Source organism: Schistocerca nitens, chromosome 6 (genome assembly GCF_023898315.1).
Source record: "Schistocerca nitens isolate TAMUIC-IGC-003100 chromosome 6, iqSchNite1.1, whole genome shotgun sequence".
In the NCBI taxonomy this organism is placed as follows: domain Eukaryota; kingdom Metazoa; phylum Arthropoda; class Insecta; order Orthoptera; family Acrididae; genus Schistocerca; species Schistocerca nitens.
Window position 1 is genome coordinate 55,669,557 of NC_064619.1, and position 21,776 is coordinate 55,691,332.

Consider the following 21,776-nt stretch of genomic DNA (forward strand, 5'->3'; position numbering starts at 1 on the left):
TTCTGGATTTAAAGTACTTTCGGTGAGATACCAGATGACACAGTGGTTAGTTTATGTGACAGCTACACGATTTTATCACGACGCTACTAATGAGTGACAATATACAATGTTGCTTTTGCAGTGTTTCTGTTTTATTTCTGCACAGTTTTTCTGTGTTATTCTGGAAAGTAAAACATGTTTTAGTAGTAACTTTTGTGGTATAGCTACAATGAGACAGCCTTTTCCGTGGCACAACAATACGTCACAGCACAGTACTTTCTTCATCACAACAATAAGCGTAATAACTAAGATATCTATACGCAAAGCATTTCACTTTTGTTTATCATGAGGTAAGTACATTGACTTCTGCAGAACTTAGCTTTCGGAGGACGATAACTACGACACTTCCACAGAATTATCTTACAACATGACGCACAGTTTAGCGCTACAGTACACGTATTTGAGTGATTAATTTTGCACTTAAAACATTTTTTTTTAGATATTTGAAGTGCAATGATACAAGGGTTTTCCGTGATACATTTCATTCCATTGCTGTAATCTGTAACACCTGAGGGTATAATTACATTAATCCTCAGGGGGGTACACGCTTACTTTGTGTACCATGTGTTTGGCAAGCACAAGGAACCCTAGCTAATATGGTATTTGCTTATACAACTTTACACATCGGTACCATATTTCTCTAACACAGAATTACACAGCTATCTGATTATTTACCTGAGAGAGACAAACACTTCTTTACTACATCAGTGACACATGTTTACGTAATTACACAGTTGGGTACCTTCACACTTATGGAATTGTATTTTGTCTGTACTTTGTGAACTGTTCATATTTTTTCGGAACCATTGTGATACTATGAGAGCTTTGAATGATGTATTTGGTATGGGATCATGATTTTTAAAGTATGTTTGAGGTTGATGACACTATTGAAATGAGCAGAGAATTTTTTTAGGTTTTGAAACTATTGGAGGAAGCGACGACGATTTTGAGAGTTGACTGAGGTGTTATGATGTTATTTTTACGACGACGATGTGTATTATGCTGCTGAGGTATGTTTATGGTCAAGAAGCTGATGCTATATGAGGAATTTGATTATGCTACATATTTCATATAATGAAATATTAAAGAAGCGTCGACGAATATATATATATATATATATATATATATATATATATATATATATATATATATATATATATATATATGTGTGTGTGTGTAATAAGGTAAGGAGTAATGAGTAGCGGTTAGGGACACTGACTTGTGAAAAAGGATGTTGGAAACCAAGAATCGTACTTTAGGAGGTAGGAAACGTGTGTAAATGCGTGAATGTATCACAATGCCGGCGAAAAATTTTTGGACACTGTTATATTTATAGGATTTTGTTTCTACACATTTGTAACGCAAATTTTCGACCTGTGAATTTTTTATATGAGACTGTCACTGTAGCGAAAACTGCTGTCGTAAATATTTCGGTATGAAAGGTAAGTGACCGTGACGTAATTCGTTGTGAGCGGCCAGGTGTGCCAGCCGCCTTGAGAAAAAGCCATTAGGTGGTAGAAAAAAAAGGGGGGGCCATTATCCTCGCTATTGACATTCCTTTGTAGAAAGCATCGTAAATACGACACGCTAATAATAACTTGGAAACATTCTTAAAACTGCACACCTGATTAGGACAAGTGTCTTTCTACAAGAGTTGAGAGAATTTCTACTAACTTATGAAATGTCACATGACTATTGAATGATATTTTTATGCTTTGGTTTGCGTAATTGCTTATTTCATTTGATATCTGGTTTCCAGCTGTCTTGCAGCATTGGTTTCATAAAATAAAATTAAATGCATTTGCTAATTTGAACACTTTCTGTCAACAGATCTATTAAATAATTACTTTATGATCCACATTCTTCGAAAAAGGAGCTCTTGGAATGGAAAGAACAATAAGAAGGGGCTAGTAACAGGAACTGCATACATAATTTTCTTTTCAACTACTTGGTAATTTTTTTGGTAGAGTAAGTTATCGTGATGCATCGCTCTAGTGTTAAGATGTGACACAGGTATTAGACATGGCCATTTTTAGTGTAATATTTTTTCTGCTTGAGCTATGTCATGTTTAGAGATAAGTTTTTTTTTTGCTGCTGCTGTTTGCCAGGCATAGTGCTACTGAATTTTAATTTGTGTTACTCTGCTAAGCCAGATTTATTTTTCTTGTTTGCTGCTCATTGCCTTATGTTAGTTGTAATTTATGTTGCTTGCTTCGCCATTTGTATTTTTGATCATTGCTGTTTGTGTTAATTGTTTGGTGCTGCTGCATTGCCTCGTCCCTTAGTTTAGCATCTGAGCTCAGTAGATTTAAGTTAGCTTAAGAGGGGGTAGACTATCTAAAAGAATGAGTTGCGATGAATTGGAAGAAATGCATTGAGAAGTTATACAAAAAAAGTACAGAAAGCAGGTATAGATAGGACTTTTTGGAAATAATGAAGAACGAAGGGAGATCTCCGAGAAGTAAAGAAAGTTTTGTTTGCCAAATACTGCAGTAAAAGAAACCCTGTCCTTTCCTTTTGTGTTATCCCACTATGTGTTTGTGTACCCTTGTGTATTTGTTTTCTTCCTGTCTCTGTGTAGTTTCATAGAATTTTTTCTTCTTCTAATACTAAGCTACATTCACTATGATGAGGAATACTGTTATCCTCAAATATAATTGGCATTAATAATATGTTATTTACCTTGTAAATATGCTTAGACATTATTTATTCTGTTTTGTTTTAATGCTTATGTGTGAAGTTGATGTTTCAAAATTTATTCTGATCTTTTATGTATCTACTTATCTCATAATTCCTGTAACATCGATGTATATTTTTATTTCTATTCTTTTGTAAAGCTTGTACTACAAATGTTATCTGTATTATTATGTCTTTAATGATGTATTTTGTACCTTTGTTATTGTATTCTCATGTTATAAAATTGCAATTGACACCAGTTCATCAAATTAAGTAACTCGTAAGTTACATCTCACTGCACACGTTTCTGTTGGTCATAGTATATGGACAATATGTGACAAGTAGGGACTGTTAGTGTTTGCATGTGTGTTAATAATTCAGCAAGGGACTCGATAACAGCATTGCTGGTTCTAAGGACAATTAAAAAACTTTGTGAGTGCACAAGTGGTGGTTTATGGACTTGCTATATTGTCCGCAAGACTCTTCGATGGTGATTGTGCACCTGCACATTTGCAACAGATGGCTGCTGGCCGTCTCTACAAGGACTGCAGTGGGTCTGCGCCTCTGGTGGCCCACCAATGCCGTCTGTACAAGGACTATAGTGGGTCCGCATCTTTGATGGCCTACCAATCCCATAATCTCTACCAGGACTACTGTGGGTCTGCTCTGTGATGACCTACGTACCAATATTCTTCAACTTCGACTGACTCTGCTGTGGGTTTGCTCTGTTGTGGCCCATTACCTATCTGCATGTCAAGAGTCAGCACCGTCTTTCCGTTGGAAGGACAACACTACTTCTTCAAGGCTGCATGGAAATCCACTACTTCCGTGTGCATTTTCTTTTACTGCTCAGACTTTGAGAAAAACACTGATATTTTACTGTGATGAACGATTAGGACTGTCTTTATGGACTGTGAGAAAGTTTAGCTTTTGACCAACATTGTATCAATAAGTGTGTGCATTTGATTTCTTTGTTATTGTAATTATGAAAAATTTTTTCAAATCTGTATTGGCCACTGCCCAAACCAATTTGTAAAATTTTTTGTGGGGAGCATGGGGGCTATGTAAGTAGGCTGTTTAGGTTTTTTTATTGGTAACGTCACCTCTGTATGAAAATCACTGGCTGTGCTGTGTGCAGTCTGTGGCTGCTTTGCATTGTTGTAATACTCGCCATTGTAGTGTTAGGCAGCTGGCTGTGAACAGCGCTTAGCGTTGCGCAGTTGGAGGTGAGCCGCCAGCAGTGGTGGATGTGGGGAGAGAGATGGCGGAGTTTTGAAATTTGTCATGAACTGCTCTATATATATATATATATATATATATATATATATATATATATATATATATGTATATGATGATATCAAGGTAAATACATTGTTTGTTCTCTATTAATATCTTTCATTTGCTAACTATCCCTATCAGTAGTTAGTGCCTTCCATAGTTTGAATCTTTTATTTAGCTGGCAGTAGTGGCGCTGGCTATATTGCAGTAGTGGGAGTAACCATGATTTTTGTGAGGTAAGTGATTTGTGAAAAGTACAGGTTAATGTTAGTCAGGGCCATTCTCTTGTAGAGATTATTGAAAGTCAGATTGCGTTGCGCTAAGAATATTGTGCGTCAGTTTAAGCACAGTCTTGTATCAAATTTTTCTAAAGGGGACGTTTCAATTGATAGAACGATAGATGGAAATAGGAGGATATGCATTTCCGGCGTTACAGCACAAGTGGGCCTTCGGCTCCGAAAGCCCCTATCGATCATGTTTCGTTGAATGGTTCGCACGGTGACACTTGTTGATGGACAAGCATTGAAATCTTCAGCAGTTTGAGGAAGGGTTGCACATCTGTCACGTTGAATGATTCTCTTCGTTCGTCGTTGGTTCCGTACTTGTAGGATCTTTTTCCGGCCTCAGCGATGCCGGAGATTCGATGTTTTACCGGATTCCTGATATTAACGATATACTCCTTAAATGGTCGCACAGGAAAATCCCCACTTCATTGCTACCTCGGAGATACTGCGTCCCGTTGCTCGTGCACCGACTATAACACCACGTTCATACTGTCTTAAATCTTGATAAGCTGCCATTGTAGCAGCAGTAACTGAACTAATAACTGCGCCAGACACTCGTCGTCTTGCATAGGTATTGCCGACCGCAACGCCGTGTTTTGCCTGTTGACATACACTCCTGGAAATTGAAATAAGAACACCGTGAATTCATTGTCCCAGGAAGGGGAAACTTTATTGACACATTCCTGGGGTCAGATACATCACATGATCACACTGACAAAACCACAGGCACATAGACACAGGCAACAGAGCATGCACAATGTCGGCACTAGTACAGTGTATATCCACCTTTCGCAGCAATGCAGGCTGCTATTCTCCCATGGAGACGATCGTAGAGATGCTGGATGTAGTCCTGTGGAACGGCTTGCCATGCCATTTCCACCTGGCGCCTCAGTTGGACCAGCGTTCGTGCTGGACGTGCAGACCGCGTGAGATGACGCTTCATCCAGTCACAAACATGCTCAATGGGGGACGGATCCGGAGATCTTGCTGGCCAGGGTAGTTGACGTACACCTTCTAGAGCACGTTGGGTGGCACGGGCTATATGCGGACGTGCATTGTCCTGTTGGAACAGCAAGTTCCCTTGCCGGTCTAGGAATGGTAGAACGATGGGTTCGATGACGGTTTGGATGTACCGTGCACTATTCAGTGTCCCCTCGACGATCACCAGTGGTGTACGGCCAGTGTAGGAGATCGCTCCCCACACCATGATGCCGGGTGTTGGCCCTGTGTGCCTCGGTCGTATGCAGTCCTGATTGTGGCGCTCACCTGCACGGCGCCAAACACGCATACGACCATCATTGGCACCAAGGCAGAAGCGACTCTCATCGCTGAAGACGACACGTCTCCATTCGTCCCTCCATTCACGCCTGTCGCGACACCACTGGAGGCGGGCTGCACGATGTTGGGGCGTGAGCGGAAGACGGCCTAACGGTGTGCGGGACCGTAGCCCAGCTTCATGGAGACGGTTGCGAATGGTCCTCGCCGATACCCCAGGAGCAACAGTGTCCCTAATTTGCTGGGAAGTGGCGGTGCGGTCCCCTACGGCACTGCGTAGGATCCTACGGTCTTGGCGTGCATCCGTGCGTCGCTGCGGTCCGGTCCCAGGTCGACGGGCACGTGCACCTTCCGCCGACCACTGGCGACAACATCGATGTACTGTGGAGACCTCACGCCCCACGTGTTGAGCAATTCGGCGGTACGTCCACCCGGCCTCCCGCATGCCCACTATACGCCCTCGCTCAAAGTCCGTCAACTGCACATACGGTTCACGTCCACGCTGTCGCGGCATGCTACCAGTGTTAAAGACTGCGATGGAGCTCCGTATGCCACGGCAAACTGGCTGACACTGACGGCGGCGGTGCACAAATGCTGCGCAGCTAGCGCCATTCGACGGCCAACACCGCGGTTCCTGGTGTGTCCGCTGTGCCGTGCGTGTGATCATTGCTTGTACAGCCCTGTCGCAGTGTCCGGAGCAAGTATGGTGGGTCTGACACACCGGTGTCAATGTGTTCTTTTTTCCATTTCCAGGAGTGTATATCTGTATTTGAATACGAATGCCTATACCAGTTCCTTTGGTGCTTCAGTGTACTTTCAGCCAAAATTAAATGTAACTTTTGTTTAATATCTCTCCCCTTTCCTCACAGGACGGGCCCTACCGCACTACGGAAACATGTACGACGCGGAAATTCAGCGATGGTGGGAGTGGAGGGGAGGGTGGGGCTCCAAGATTTGGACGAAAATCTCTAAAACTTTGACGGATCAGTTGCTGTGTCAGTTTGTTAGAGGTTGTCCTCTCGAAAAGCATAAAATGCAAGGAATACTCTCGTGACCTCTGCGACAGTCATAGTGTAATGCTCAATGCACTACACTCCGTATCACTTTTTATAGACCCCGAAATTTTCTCCCATTGTGACGCATAAGTTCCAGAGTTAGCTCAGAGGTGCTTACGAGCTTCATATGTAATGCTACAAAGGCGCTGGGCTCTGCAACGTCACCCTCTGACATGACTACGCTTCGAACACAAAGGCGTCGCCACACGCGAAAAAGGGTCCCCAGAATCTAATATGGGGTGGATTAGTGATCTTACATTGGCACATTTTGAATAACTGCTTAGTAGCCTGTTTGTCTGGTTTTGGAACGAAATACATCACTGATTCTACGTGTCAGGGATCCGACAGTTTTGGAAATTTGTGGTATAATCTTATGGGACCAAACAGCTGAGGTCATCTGTCCCTTAGCTTACACACTACTTGATCTAACTAAAAATAACTTAACGCTAAGAACGACACACACACCCATGCCCGAGGGAGGACTCGAACCTCAGACGGGGGGAACCTCGCGGAAAGCGACAAGACGCCCCTGACCGCACGGCTACCCTTCGCGGCAATCCGACAGTTTGTTGGTAAGTTTTTGGAAGTATGTGACATTAGACATATATGCCCAGGTCATGTAATACGCGTAAATAACGGGCCGCTGATTCGCGTACACTGTGGTGGCGCCCAACAGCGACCCAGATGGGTTTCCAGAGGGTTTACATCATGCGAATTCGGTCGCCTCAGAACACTGTAGCACGGTTCTGGGTCCAACACATTAAAAGATGACACCGCCATTATGGATGTCATCAAGAATGAAGGGTTGCAGGTGGTTGGCAGCTGTCAGCGTGTCTTAGATTGCTAATACAGGCCCCATGCAAGTGCAGGAGGATGTCTCCCATAGCATAATACTACTCCCACCAGCCTGCGACGGTGGGGCGCTGCGCGTTTCGAGCCGCAGTTCGCAACGACGACGGCATTTGTGGAGACGACCATTGACCTGGTGTAGTAAAAATGTGATTCACCCCAAGATCCGACACGTTTCCAATGGACGACGGTCGAATCCCGATGGTCCCGTGCTCACTGCCATCGTAAATGACGATGTCGTTGGGTAAATATGTGAACACGTAGTGTTGGTCTGCTGCGGAGCTTCATGTTCAGCAATGTACGATGAACGGCTGCTCCGAAACACTTGTGCGTGCACCAGCATCGTGCTCTTTTGGCAGAGATGCCACAAGTCACCAACTGTCCTACTTTACAGAGTGGACAAGCCCCTGAATTCTATGTTTTGTGAAGAGTCGTGAACGTCCAACCACTCAGCAGCTTGTGGTCGTTTCACTATGCCACCTAAGAAAGTAGATGCTCTCGACAATAGCAGTAGTAATATTCGACCAGTTTCGCCGATATGGAGATACTCGTTCAAAGATTCTGAGTAATAATAGTCAGATCTTTTTTAAAATTAGCTTACCTCAATAGATTTCCCCATTTGCAGTCCATATCTTCGTTGTGGCAATCTCCCGTCCGTATCTGTGCCGCTTACATACTTTTGTTATCAGGTCACGTGCACCCCCAACGCCACTAGGTAGCATCCAGCGTCGCGGTGGGCAGTGATCATAATGAGATTTTCGTTCTACAGCGGAGTGTGCGCTGATATGAAACTTCATGGCAGATTAAAACTGTGTGCCGAACCGAGACTCGAACTTGCCTTTGCCTTTCGCGGGCAAATGCTCTATTAACTGAGTTACTTTAGCACGAGTGACGCCCTGTCTTCATAGCTTCACTTCTGCCAGTACCTCGTCTCCTACCTTCCAAACTTTACGAGCTACTGGCAGAAGTGAAGCTGTGAGGACCAGGCGTGAGTCGTGCTTGGGTAGCTCAGATGGTAGAGCACTTGCCCGCGGAAGGCAAAGGCCCGAGTTCGAGTCTCGGTCCGGCACACACTTTTACTCTGCCAGGAAGTTTCAAATCAGCGCACACTCCGCTGCAGAGTGAAAATCTCATTCTGGAAACATCCCCCAGGCTGTGGCTAAGCAATGTCTCCGCAGTATCCTTTCTTTCAGGAATGCTAGTTCTGCAAAGTTCGCAGGAGAGCTTCTGTAAAGTTTGGAAGATAGGAGACGAGGTACTGGCAGAAGCGAAGCTGTGAGGACGGGGTGTGAGTCGTGGTTGGGTAGCTCAGATGGTAGAGCACTTGCCCGCGGTAGGCAAAGGCCCCGAGTTCGAATCTCGGTCTGGCACACACTTTTACTCTGCCAGGAAGTTTCAAATCAGCGCACACTCCGCTGCAGAGTGAAAATCTCATTCTGGAAACATCCCCCAGGCTGTGGCTAAGCAATGTCTCCACAGTATCCTTTCTTTCAGGAATGCTAGTTCTGCAAAGTTCGCAGGAGAGCTTCTGTAAAGTTTGGAAGATAGGAGACGAGGTACTGGCAGAAGCGAAGCTGTGAGGACGGGGTGTGAGTCGTGGTTGGGTAGCTCAGATGGTAGAGCACTTGCCCGCGGAAGGCAAAGGCCCGAGTTCGAGTCTCGGTCCGGCACACACTTTTACTCTGCCAGGAAGTTTCAAATCAGCGCACACTTCGCTGCAGAGTGAAAATCTCATTCTGGAAACATCCCCCAGGCTGTGGCTAAGCAATGTCTCCGCAGTATCCTTTCTTTCAGGAATGCTAGTTCTGCAAAGTTCGCAGGAGAGCTTCTGTAAAGTTTGGAAGATAGGAGACGAGGTACTGGCAGAAGCGAAGCTGTGAGGACGGGGTGTGAGTCGTGGTTGGGTAGCTCAGATGGTAGAGCACTTGCCCGCGGAAGGCAAAGGCCCCGAGTTCGAATCTCGGTCTGGCACACTCTTTTACTCTGCCAGGAAGTTTCAAATCAGCGCACACTCCGCTGCAGAGTGAAAATCTCATTCTGGAAACATCCCCCAGACTGTGGCTAAGCAATGTCTCCGCAGTATCCTTTCTTTCAGGAATGCTAGTTCTGCAAAGTTCGCAGGAGAGCTTCTGTAAAGTTTGGAAGATAGGAGACGAGGTACTGGCAGAAGCGAAGCTGTGAGGACGGGGTGTGAGTCGTGGTTGGGTAGCTCAGATGGTAGAGCACTTGCCCGCGGAAGGCAAAGGCCCGAGTTCGAGTCTCGGTCCGGCACACACTTTTACTCTGCCAGGAAGTTTCAAATCAGCGCACACTTCGCTGCAGAGTGAAAATCTCATTCTGGAAACATCCCCCAGGCTGTGGCTAAGCAATGTCTCCGCAGTATCCTTTCTTTCAGGAATGCTAGTTCTGCAAAGTTCGCAGGAGAGCTTCTGTAAAGTTTGGAAGATAGGAGACGAGGTACTGGCAGAAGCGAAGCTGTGAGGACGGGGTGTGAGTCGTGGTTGGGTAGCTCAGATGGTAGAGCACTTGCCCGCGGAAGGCAAAGGCCCCGAGTTCGAATCTCGGTCTGGCACACACTTTTACTCTGCCAGGAAGTTTCAAATCAGCGCACACTCCGCTGCAGAGTGAAAATCTCATTCTGGAAACATCCCCCAGGCTGTGGCTAAGCAATGTCTCCGCAGTATCCCTTCTTTCAGGAATGCTAGTTCTGCAAAGTTCGCAGGAGATCTTCTGTAAAGTTTGGAAGATAGGAGACGAGGTACTGGCAGAAGCGAAGCTGTGAGGACGGGGTGTGAGTCGTGGTTGGGTAGCTCAGATGGTAGAGCACTTACCCGCGGAAGGCAAAGGCCCCGAGTTCGAGTCTCGGTCTGGCACACAGTTTTAATCTGCCAGAAAGTTTCAGTGCTCATAATGTTTTCGCTGATCAATGCACATATTTCTCAATGAAGTTACCGGGGTGACCCACACATTTCTCCCAACCAGAATGTTTGATTTTGTTGACGGAGCGACAAGCTTACCTCAGGTTGCACCGCTTTGTCACCTATAAAAGTGACGTCCTCGAAGGTCTTCATTAAGTTCTGAAAAGAGATGAAAATCGGATGGGGCCAAGTTCGGTATGTGTGGAGGACTATCGACGACAGGAAATTGAAGAATTCTGATTGTCCCAGGTGTCACAGTGCTCATGTGTGGTCTGGCGTTGTCATACTCAAGGAGAGAGCTCTCCATATGTGGACAAGCTTTTCGAATTCGAACCTCGATTACAGCACACTGTTTCTTGCGCACCGACATAGTTACGTTACACAGCGCCATGTTACACGGGACAATTCGGAACCCTCTAGCGATAGAGAGCCGCAAACATGTAGACATGAAGCATAAAGATACAGAATGATAATAACTTGTGTTTTATTTAAAAACTCTGAAGAATTTTGGCGTAAAAAATTCGCAGGCATTGCTTTTCATCACGCTCTGCTATTTTGTCCTCGTACGTACCTGTACAATTCACGCTACTTGTGTTAGACTCAGCAGCTGTTCACGGGGCCGATCGCAGCCATCGCCACGTGGATGATTGTAATTTCAACGACACGACAAATAAGCAAACTATTCTCGTTTTCTTGTTTCGATTTCCTGATGAGCCGAAACATTTTGACCATCTGCGCAGTGGAAGGTTGGTTAATGTGTAGCAGTGGTTCAGCGTGCCACAGGCTTGCGAAATCCTTGGTAGGTTTAAGAAGGTACACGTCACCAGATGTCGACAGACAGGTAGTGAAATTCCCATACATTGAAAGCCAGCATGGAGTTGGCACCAGACAGTGTAAAAAATGTGTCTCATACAGTTCAGATTAGGCGATGTCAAGGACAGTTCTAACGTCGGTACATTTATCTGTGGTAATTCTTTTGAGTGCGGCCAAATTTTAGTACTTCTCTTCTACGCTTCGGTATGTAACTATGGACACAGTGAAAAATCAGTAGCTGAATTAACTGTATTTAACTTGATGTTGTTGAATTATTCACCATAATCTACCACCTTGCTTGTGCAAGCTTGTAAAAGTAGGTTCTGGTAGCTGGTTTATACTTGCCGTTCCCTTTAAATAAATAGTGTTGGCCGTGATGTCTTTTTTTTATCAGATGGTACAATTTCAGTTTTTGATAGATTCTCACAGTTTATAACAATGTTCATATACACTACTGGCCATTAGAATTGCTACATCAAGAAGAAATGCAGATGATACAAGGGTATTCATTGGACAAATATATTATACTACAACTGACATGTGATTACATTTTCACACAATTTGGGTCCATAGATCCTGAGAAATCAGTACCCAGAACAACCACCTCTGGCCGTAATAACGGCATTGATACACCTGGGCACCGAGCGAGGTGGTGCAGTGGTTAGCACACTGGACTCGCATTCGGGAGGACGACGGTTCAATCCCGTCTCCAGCCATCCTGATTTAGGTTTTCCGTGATTTCCCTAAATCGTTTCAGGCAAATGCCGGGATGGTTCCTTTGAAAGGGCACGGCCGATTTCCTTCCCCATCCTTCCCTAACCCGAGCTTACGCTCCGTCTCTAATGACCTCGTTGTCGACGAGACGTTAAAACAACACTAACCTAACCTACACCTGGGCATAGAGTCAAACAGAGATTGGATGGCGTGTACAGGTACAACTGCCCATGCAGCTTCAACACGATACCACGGTTCATCAAGAGTAGTGACTGGCGTATTGTGACGAGCCAGTTGCTCGGCCACCATTGACCAGACTTTTCAGTTGGTGAGAGATCTGGACAATGTGCTGGCCAGGGCAGCAGTCGAACATTTTCTGTATCCAGGAAGGCCCCTTCAGGACCTGCATCATGCGGTCGTGCATTATCCTGCTGAAATGTAGGGTTTCGCAGGGATCGAATGAAGGGTAGAGCCACGGGTCGTAACACACCTGAAATGTAACGTCCACTGTTCAAAGTGCTGTCAATGCGAACAAGAGGTGACCGAGACGTGTAACCAATGGCACCCCATACCATCACGCCGGGTGATGCGGCAGTATGGCGATGACGAATACACGCTTCCAATGTGCGTTCACCGCGATGTCGCCAAACACGGATGCGACCATCATGATGTTGTAAACAAATCCTGGCTTCATCCGAAAAAGTGACGTTTTGCCATTGGTGCACCCAGGTTCGTCGTTGAGTACACCATGGCAGGCGCTCCTGTCTGTGATGCAGCTTAGCCGGCCGCGGTGATCTCGCGGTTCTAGGCGCGCAGTCCGGAACCGACCGACTGCTACGGTCGCAGGTTCGAATCCTGCCTCGGGCATGGATGTGTGTGATGTCCTTAGGTTAGTTAGGTTTAAGTACTTCTAAGTTCTAGGGGAGTGATGACCACAGCTGTTAAGACCCATAGTTCTCCGATCCATTTTTTTGTGATGCAGCGTCAAGAGTAACCGCAGCCATGGTCTCCGAGCTGATAGTCCATGCTGCTGCAAACGTCGTCGAACTGTTCGTGCAGATGGTTGTTGCCTTGCAAAAGTCCCCATATGTTGACTCAGGGATCGAGAAGTGGCTGCACGATCCGTTACAGCCATGCGGATAAGATGCCTGCAATCTCGACTGCTAGTGATACGAGGCCGTTGGGATCCAGCACGGCGTTCCGTATTACCCTCATGAACCCACCGATTCCATGTTCTGCTAACAGTCATTGGATATCGATCAACGCAGCAATGTCGCGATACGATAAACCGCAGTCGCGATAGGCTACAATCCGACCTTTATGAAAGTCAGAAACGTGATGGTACGCATTTCTCCTCCTTATACGAGGCATTACAACAACGTTTCACCAGGCAATGCCGGTCAACTGCTTTTTGTGTATGAGAGATCTGTTGGAAACTTTCCTCATGTCAGCACGTTGTAGGTGTCGCCACCGGCGCCAATCTTGTGTGAATGCTCTGAAAAGCTAATGATTTGCATATAACAGCATCTTCTTCCTGTCGGTTCAATTTCGTGTCTGTAGCACGTCATCTTCGTGGTGTAGCAATTTTAATGGCCAGTAGTGTATATTAGTAACAATGTAATAGTTTACATAGCGATTCTTAACACACATCTTCTTCGTAGCATACCTGAAGACAACCAAGTGCATTATATGCATCAGATAGTAAAAGATCTTGAAAGACCACCAGGTTCAGGTTGGGGTTGTTACTCTGGGTTTAGTCTGCACACTTTTGAGGCCGTTTAACAATATTATAAAAATTGGAAAAATACATAACGTATAGGTTGACGATAGCAACGCTTACTGACATTACTTTTATTTAATTATGTGAATATAATTTTCTATGTTGGTTTGAAAATGGTATGCGTAACTTAATTAGGGTGTGTTTCTCACTCTGATCGCCAAAGAGGTGTTTTGCAGTTTTCTGTTTTTCTACAAATACGTTACATAGGTTTTACGCTGAATATCAGGATTAAGAAGTAATGGAAGGAACTTAGGTGCGAACAGTTTCATGAATTAACTATAATTCTGAATTCAAAATTATGACGCAATTTCTATAGTTCGGATTTGGGTTCTTTCTATTTCATATGGAATTGACGGAAACAAGGATGACTGAGTATCTATGTCTCTTGAGCTTCTGGATGTCATACAAAGTTCGAAAACATAATTTTACCTATAATTCAACAGAACTGCACAATTCTTAACTTTTTCTTGTGCTTTGTTATTGAAATTAACATGGCTATACCTATATCGTTAACGCTCGGAGATGTGTTTATGTGTAACGTGTATATTCTGTTTAAAAATTTGTTTTATATAACTGTGTATTTGCAAATTTCTTTGTAAGCCTGCACTGATGACCTCGAGAATCGGTAAAATCACGTTTAATTGAAATCACATTTCTTTTATATACTCGTGGATATTAAGAAGTAGCTACAAATGTTATCTGCCGGAATAATGTGTGAACAGATCAATTGCTAAAATCAGTGTCCACGCTAGATAGTAAAGATGAACTAGAAAACTTAAATGAATCTATCGAGACCATATCCATAACGGTACAAGTCGTCCAGCTGGGAAATGCCCTTGCTATCGGAGAAGAAATCAAGCATGAATGGATGCAGTTGGTCAGTACACAGCTGCGAAGCTGCTTTCAATTGCTGTTACATGTTCCATAGAAGCTCACGCGAATGTTGCACACAGCGTAATATTGCTCCCACTGTACTGTGCCCGTGGAGCTGTGTATGTTCCTAACATCCGTTCACCTGAATGACGGTGTATTCGAACTGGGTCATCGACCAGGTGAAACTAGAAAGGTGACTGATCTGATCGATCCATAGTTCAATGTTGATACACGGTCCAACGTTGAAGCTCCTGTAGCCAATGCACTCGTAATTGGCGAAATCAGTGGTTCGCCATGGAGTCACCTTAGGGGTCGTCTGTTGCATAGCCCATGTTCAACGATGAACGCCGAAGGGTGTGCTCCGAAAAACCTGTGACTTCCCCCGCGTTGGACTCTGCCGGCAGATCTAGCACAGATGGCTACCTGTTTTACCAAGCGGACAAACCTCTGAACCCCACTTTCTGTGAAGAGACGCGGACATGCAATGCGTCCTCGTCTACTCTTGGCTTCACCGTCTTCCAGTCACTTTCCACAGATGGTCCCGACAGTAGCACGGGACCAACCGACCAGCTTCGCCGTTTACGAAATGCTTGTTCTCGGTTGCTGGGTTATAACAGTTGAAAGATTGTTGCTAGATCCAACATACGAGCAAAAGTCGAAAACTAAAGCGACTTGTGAGAAAAGGAATATTTATTCTCATGATAGGAAACCGTAGTATACATTGTATTTCTAGGTAAACTGCCTGCAGTTCAACGCACTTTGTCCAACGTTTCGCAAATTTTTTGATCCCGTCAGGAAAAAAAAGGTCCTAGTTTGCACCTGTAACCAATTTTGCACCGCATTCGTGACTTCTGCGTCTGTTGCATGCGTTCTTCCCCTGAGCGCTTCCTTCAATGGTCCAAACATGTGGGAATCACTTAGAGCCAGGTCTGGACTTTAAGGCGGGTACTCTAGCAATTCAAATCCTAACTGCTTTATTGTTTCGGCCGTCCGTTTGGCAGAATGTTGCCGACCATTATCTTGCGCTGCAGGATGCAGTTTTCCGTGGCGTTTGCATCTGATTGCAGGTTTCAGTTTAGTTCGCAACACATGACAGTTGTTCTCACTGTTCAGAGTTTCGCCTCTTGGGGTGAAATTAACGGTTACCACAGCTTCCATGTCTCAATAGTGTTAGCATAGTCTTACGAGCTCATGGTTGACTTTTAGATTTCTTATGGCTCTGAGCACTATGGGACTTAACTTCTGAGGTCATCAGTCCCCTAGAACTTAGAACTACTTAAACCTAAATAACCTAAGGACATCACACACGTCCATGCTCGAGGCAGGATTCGAACCTGCGACCGTAGCGGTCGCGTGGTTCCAGACTGTAGCGCTTAGAACCGCTCGGCCACTTCGGCCGGCTAGATTTCTTAACTTCTGCTGTTGTAGGGTGTTTCCAAACCATGCTCGCAGCCCCACTTTCCGGTTCGTGATGATGCACCGACGTTTCGTCTACGACTTTCTGTAAAAATCCATCTCCCTTGTGATGATAACTGACCGAATGTTTTCAAGAGATGTCCATAGTTTGTGTCTAGTGCTGCACTGACAATTCTTTCGGTATCCACTCTGCACATACTTTCCGAAAATTTAGCCAGTTGTGTTAGATGGAATACGTTGAATCATTACTGATATGTAACGTATTGGCGATTTTGTCCCCAGTGATTTATCCGTTTTCCGTCACCGTCCCTTCAACGGCTTACAAATTGTCCTGAATTTTTGACGTCGATGGCTTTCCCGACCTTTCCTCGTCACATTGATTCTGTTTGAAGTGTTCTATCTATTTGCAGATCTTCCTTCACGATAAACAGCTGACACAATACTCCGCTTCCATACGACGAATAATTTCCTAAAGTTTCACACCTTCCGCAAACGAAAAGCCGATCGCTGCCGTTATTTACGCCTTGACGTAGACGGACCATGGAGTTGCCACGTTTCACAGCCTGCTACAATATAACGACTATGGCAGGAATAATGGTGACACGTTAAACAGAAGTGTTGCAGACGACAATACTTCAGCCGTTCATACTTGCAGTGTTACCAAGCCCTACAGCAAGAAATTGCAAAAGGCTCTTTACTTTTTGACTTCCCCTCACACACTGGCGCGGGCAGCTAAGTGAAAAATGTCTGTCTACTCTGGTATGTGTTTAAAATACATTCTCACAGGACTGACATTAAGTGTAAGATTGGTATTTTCTCTAGTAGTCTGTTCAAAGTACATGCTAGAAAGGCAAGCTAAGTGAAGGATTACTGCTTGTATCCTTATTGTGGTATGAAATATTGGTATCGTACAGAGGTCGCGTTTCCACACCGAAGTTGGCAACGCGAATCGATACCACAGACTTCTCTGCAATCCGCAACGACGTGTGGGTGGCGCTCCTGAAGACCACGCCTTCCCTCACAGCACACCAGCGCCCTCACGCTGACATCAATGTAGAGTCTAGCTAGCATGAGCCCCGCCGCAGTTCGTGACCTCATCTACAGCAGTCAACATTGTAGTATAGGACCAACATGACAAGTAAAATTTGTGATGGACTTGTTCATTTAAATGTGGAACACTGAGCTACAAGAGAACAGGTTGTCACTCTGTGCATCTAGTGATGTTTTAATAGTCAATAGCAATTGTAACTTATCAAGCAATCGTGTGGCAAAGGTCTGTGTCAAAGGTAAGTTCATCTTTTAATCATTTATGAAATAAAGTTAACTAATATCTCGTGTGTTCTACTCTTATGAGACTTCTTCCGCAGCAATAAAAGAGTTCACTGCTTTGCCTGGACAAAAGTAGTTGTGGCTGGACACAACAGAAATTGTTTCATGAAAGTTAACTGTTATTAATTTGGAAATATTTCTTGGTTTCTGCTCTTTGTCACACACGTCAGCTTCCTTACCTGTTGCCTTAGTGACTAGGAAGCACCAAATCATGGCCCAGTAAACGATAATACGAGGGCGGTTCAGAAAGTAACCTCCGATTGGTCACAGTGCGGGTTGTGGGGGGAGTAGCGACGCCATCTGTGCGTTCACGCACTCAACAGGTCAGTCGGCATCAAGCCGTGGTCGAGTGAACGTCATACCTGCGCTAGTTTAGTTTTTGTGGCAGTTTGAAATGTGCGCTGCAATAGAAAACCCCGCCAAATGTGAAGTGCGTGCTGTCATAAGGTTTTTTACAGCCAAAGGATATTCTGCAGCAGCTATTCATCGTGAGCTTTGTGCCGTGTATGGACCAAGAGTTATGAGTGAAGGAGTTGTCCGTGAATGGGTACGTTTATTTAAAAGTGGACGAGAAAACGTTCATGATGAAGAGAGGAGTGGTAGACCATCATTGGTGACTGACGAACTAGTTCAGACAGTTGATGCAAAAGTTCGTGAAAATCGGTGTTTCTCAATGTCGGAGTTGTCTACTGGTTTTCCACAGATTTCTAAGACACTCTTGTACGAGATAGTGACAGCAAGATTGGGTTACCGTAAGTTCTGTGCACGATGGGTGCCCAAAATTCTTACCGACCACCACAAAACTCAAAGAATGGCCTCTGCATTAGACTTTCTGTCACGTTATGAGGACGAAGGAGAACCATTGTTAAACAGAATCGTGACCGGTGACGAAACCTGGATTAAGTACGTGAACCCTGAGACAAAAGAACAATCAAAGATGTAGGCACATTCAAATTCGCCTACCAAACCAAGAAAAGCCTCGCAAGATTTTTCTGCCAGAAAACTGATGGCAACGGTGTTTTGGGATGCCAAAGGGGTGTTGTTGGTTGAATTCATGGAATGTGGTACGACCATTAATCAAGACGTGTACTGTGAAACAATAAAAAAGTTACGACGGGCTATACAGAACAAACGCCGTGGTATGCTGACTTCCGGTATCGTTTTTTTGCACGATAACGCCCGTCCTCACTCTGCTCGCAGAACAACGGCCCTTCTTGAGTCCTTCAAGTGGGACGTTATCAACCATCCACCTTACAGCCCAGACATGGCGCCAAGTGATTATCACCTCTTCATGCATTTGAAGAAATGGCTCGGGTCACAGCGGTTTGATGACGACGAAGAGCTCAAAGATGCGGTCACAGGCTGGCTCCAGGCACAAGCGGGTGATTTTTATGCAGAAGGAATTTCAAAGCTTGTGAAGAGATACGATAAGTGCCTCAATCGCTATGGAGACTATGTAGAAAAATAGTGCAAAGATGTAGTTGTAAGATGTATATATTAAAATATTTTTATTTAACTTGGTGTATTTTTTTAAATCAACCAGAGGTTACTTTCTGAATGGCTCTCGTATAATGTTGTGCAAAGGAATAACGACTTATTAGCAACCAAGTGTCGCAAACTGTTTGATTGGTTTGTTGGTTTGATTTGGGGGAGGGGACAAAACAGCGAGGTCATCGGTCCCATCGGATTAGGAACGGATGGGGAAGGAAGTCGGTCGTGCCTTTTCAAAGGAACCAACCCGGCATTTGCCCGAAGCGGTTTAGGGAAATCACGGATAGCTGGACGCTGGTTTGAACCGTCGTCCTCCTAATGCGAGTCCAGTGTGCTAACCACTGCGTCTGTCGCAAACTGACTTTGTGGTGCGCACATAGCATTCTGAAACGTTGCACGCAGCTGAATTTTTACATGATTTAACTCTGGAGCGTGGCACTACATAATCACAACTACCTGCAGCAAGTTGCGGTAAAACGAAAATCTCGTGAATCTTCGGGATCCTTTTGCATTAGCGGTGAAACGCTAGCATGTTTTAAAAAGATGGTGTCTTTATTACTCGAGACAAGTTAAATAGCAAAGTATCTAAATCCTGACCCCGACCCCAAAGCGATCGTTTAGGTGTCCAGACTCTGCATTGTGCTGAACTCTGGTGGAAGCCCCTCCAAACATTAGTTTAGGCTTGTGCCACTATGTAGTGGAGCGCTCGCGTCACCCGCTCAATCTGCCGCTTGCTCAGATGACAACACGTGTTTTTCGTGAAGTTAAAATTTTTGACACAGTGCTGCTTATTGCTACTCTTCGTTAGGATACTGGAAGGTGAGTAGTAATATCTATACACATTCTTTAATGGGAAGGATTGTGGATCATGTTTATATGTAAGTTATGTTATTTTGACGTATATCTAAAAAGTTATTTTAATTATAAATCTGATAGTATGGGTGCCTCAAATCGGACCCCCTTCTGCCCTTCTGGTTCCCAAATCGCACCCCTTATTTTTTAATGCGTTCTTTTAGATTTCTGTTCCAGAATCCAAGGGAATAAAAAGGTGAAAACGAAGCAGAAGGGGTGGAGTCCAACCAATTTGAAAGAGGCTATACATGCTATTAGAAGTAAGAAGATGGGCTGGAAAAAAGCAAGTAAGCAGTATAATGTCCCAAAAACTACGCTAATGAGGATATTTAACATGAAATACGGCACTCCAGAGTAAGCTGCGAATGTTAAAAGGGGCAGACGTACATTTTTAGGCAGTACCCTTGAAGATGAGCTTGTCAATTTTGTCTTGCAGTGGAGGCTTCGTTTCTCGGTCTTACTTGTAGTAATCTGAGGAGAAAGGCTGTTCAGTTGCCAGAAAACAATGGCCTTGAACATCCTTTCAATAAGGACATCACTGGAAGGAAGCGGGTTAGACTTTTTTTAAAACGTCATCATGCTAAATTATCATCGCCAAAGAGAATACACAGGAGTTCTACAAACTTCTAGAGGAAGTTTACAGTAAAGGAAAGTTCACCCCAGACAAAATCTATAATGTGGACGAAAGCGGAATCACTGTCGTACAATCCAAAGTAGCGAAAGTAATCGGCCTGAAGGAGAAAAACCAAATTGTTTTAACATCAGCAGAAAGAGGAGCTAAGTGGAGCTCTTATAACTATAGTCTGCTGTATGAATGGTGCTGGTTCATTTGTACCTCCTATGGAAAGTTTTGCTGGCAAAAATATGACTGACGAATTGAAGAAAAGGATAGAGCCAGGCAATTCTTCGGGTTGGATGCAAACCAATCTATTCACTCAAGGGTTCCAACAGCTCTTTGAAAACACCAATCCTACAAAGGAAAAGCCTGTGCTACTGATCTTGGATGGGTACTTTAGCCGTACACAGAACATTGACTTAACTGATCTGGAGAGAGCAAACCGTGTTATCATAGTGTCATTGCCTCCTCATAGCTCGCATTAATTGCAGCCGTCGGATAGGACGTTTATGAGTCCTTTGAAAGTCTACACCAAAGAAGTCAGGCAGTGGCTGAGACAAAATCAAAGGGGTCTCTGTGGTTATGATATCATGGAGCTATTTGGCAGAGCTTATGTCAAATGTCAAACAGCTCAAAGTGCTATCAATGGTTTTAAATTTACAGGTTAGTTCAAATGGCTCTGAGCACTATGGGACTTAACTGCTGCGGTCATCAGTCCCCTAGAACTTAGAACTACTTAAACCTAACCAACCTAAGGACACCACACACATCCATGCCCGAGGCAGGATTCGAACCTGCGACCGTAGCGGTCACGCGGTTCTAGACTGTAGCGCCTAGAACCGCACGGCCACTTCGGCCGGTTTAAATTTACAGGGATATACCCTTTGAACATGAAGCTTTTCGCAGATGCGGAATACATTGACGAAGCATACAAAAAGCAAACAATCTCTTTTTATGAAACCGCTAAGAGACAACCGTTGATATCACTCCATCGACTTGTGTGGTAAACCAAACAGAGCCATTCGATCTAATCAAGCCGTCGACATCTTCAGCAGCTCGGCCAGAGCCATTCAATCCAAACAAGCCATCAACATCTTTGGCAGATCAGGGGTTCGTTCCACCAACATGTGGTGCATCACCAGAATTTAGCTCGTATACCAAAAAAGTCCATTCGACATATTTCCGGTCCCGCATATCAACAAGCGGACCTCTACTAGGGGACAAAAAGGTTGTAGTTCTACAGAAAGCTAAAGAAGAAAAAGAAGCTACAGAGGAACAGAGACGTGGTCAAGGACAAAAGGCAGACGTGGTCGCAGTCACGGTTCCGCATTGGTCAGGTTTTCAGGAAAAGGAAAAGAACCAGTAAAAAAGACTATTTCAAGAAAGAAGACGATAAATCCAGCAATGAAGATGAACATGCCAGCATCTCTAGTTGACGTCTGAATTAGAAATCATTCCAGGAGTTACGCCTTCCCAAGATGATGAAGACGCGCAGTGCTTCTTCTGTTTTCAGAGGAC

At 44.5% G+C, this 21,776-nt stretch overlaps 1 non-coding gene across 1 annotated transcript; it reads left to right on the forward strand.

The window, feature by feature from the left end:
* Positions 1 to 11,830: 11,830 nt before the first annotated feature.
* On the forward strand, positions 11,831 to 11,903 carry Trnaa-cgc (transfer RNA alanine (anticodon CGC)). The gene has a single exon. It is a non-coding gene; the product is annotated as a tRNA-Ala (tRNA).
* Positions 11,904 to 21,776: the final 9,873 nt, after the last annotated feature.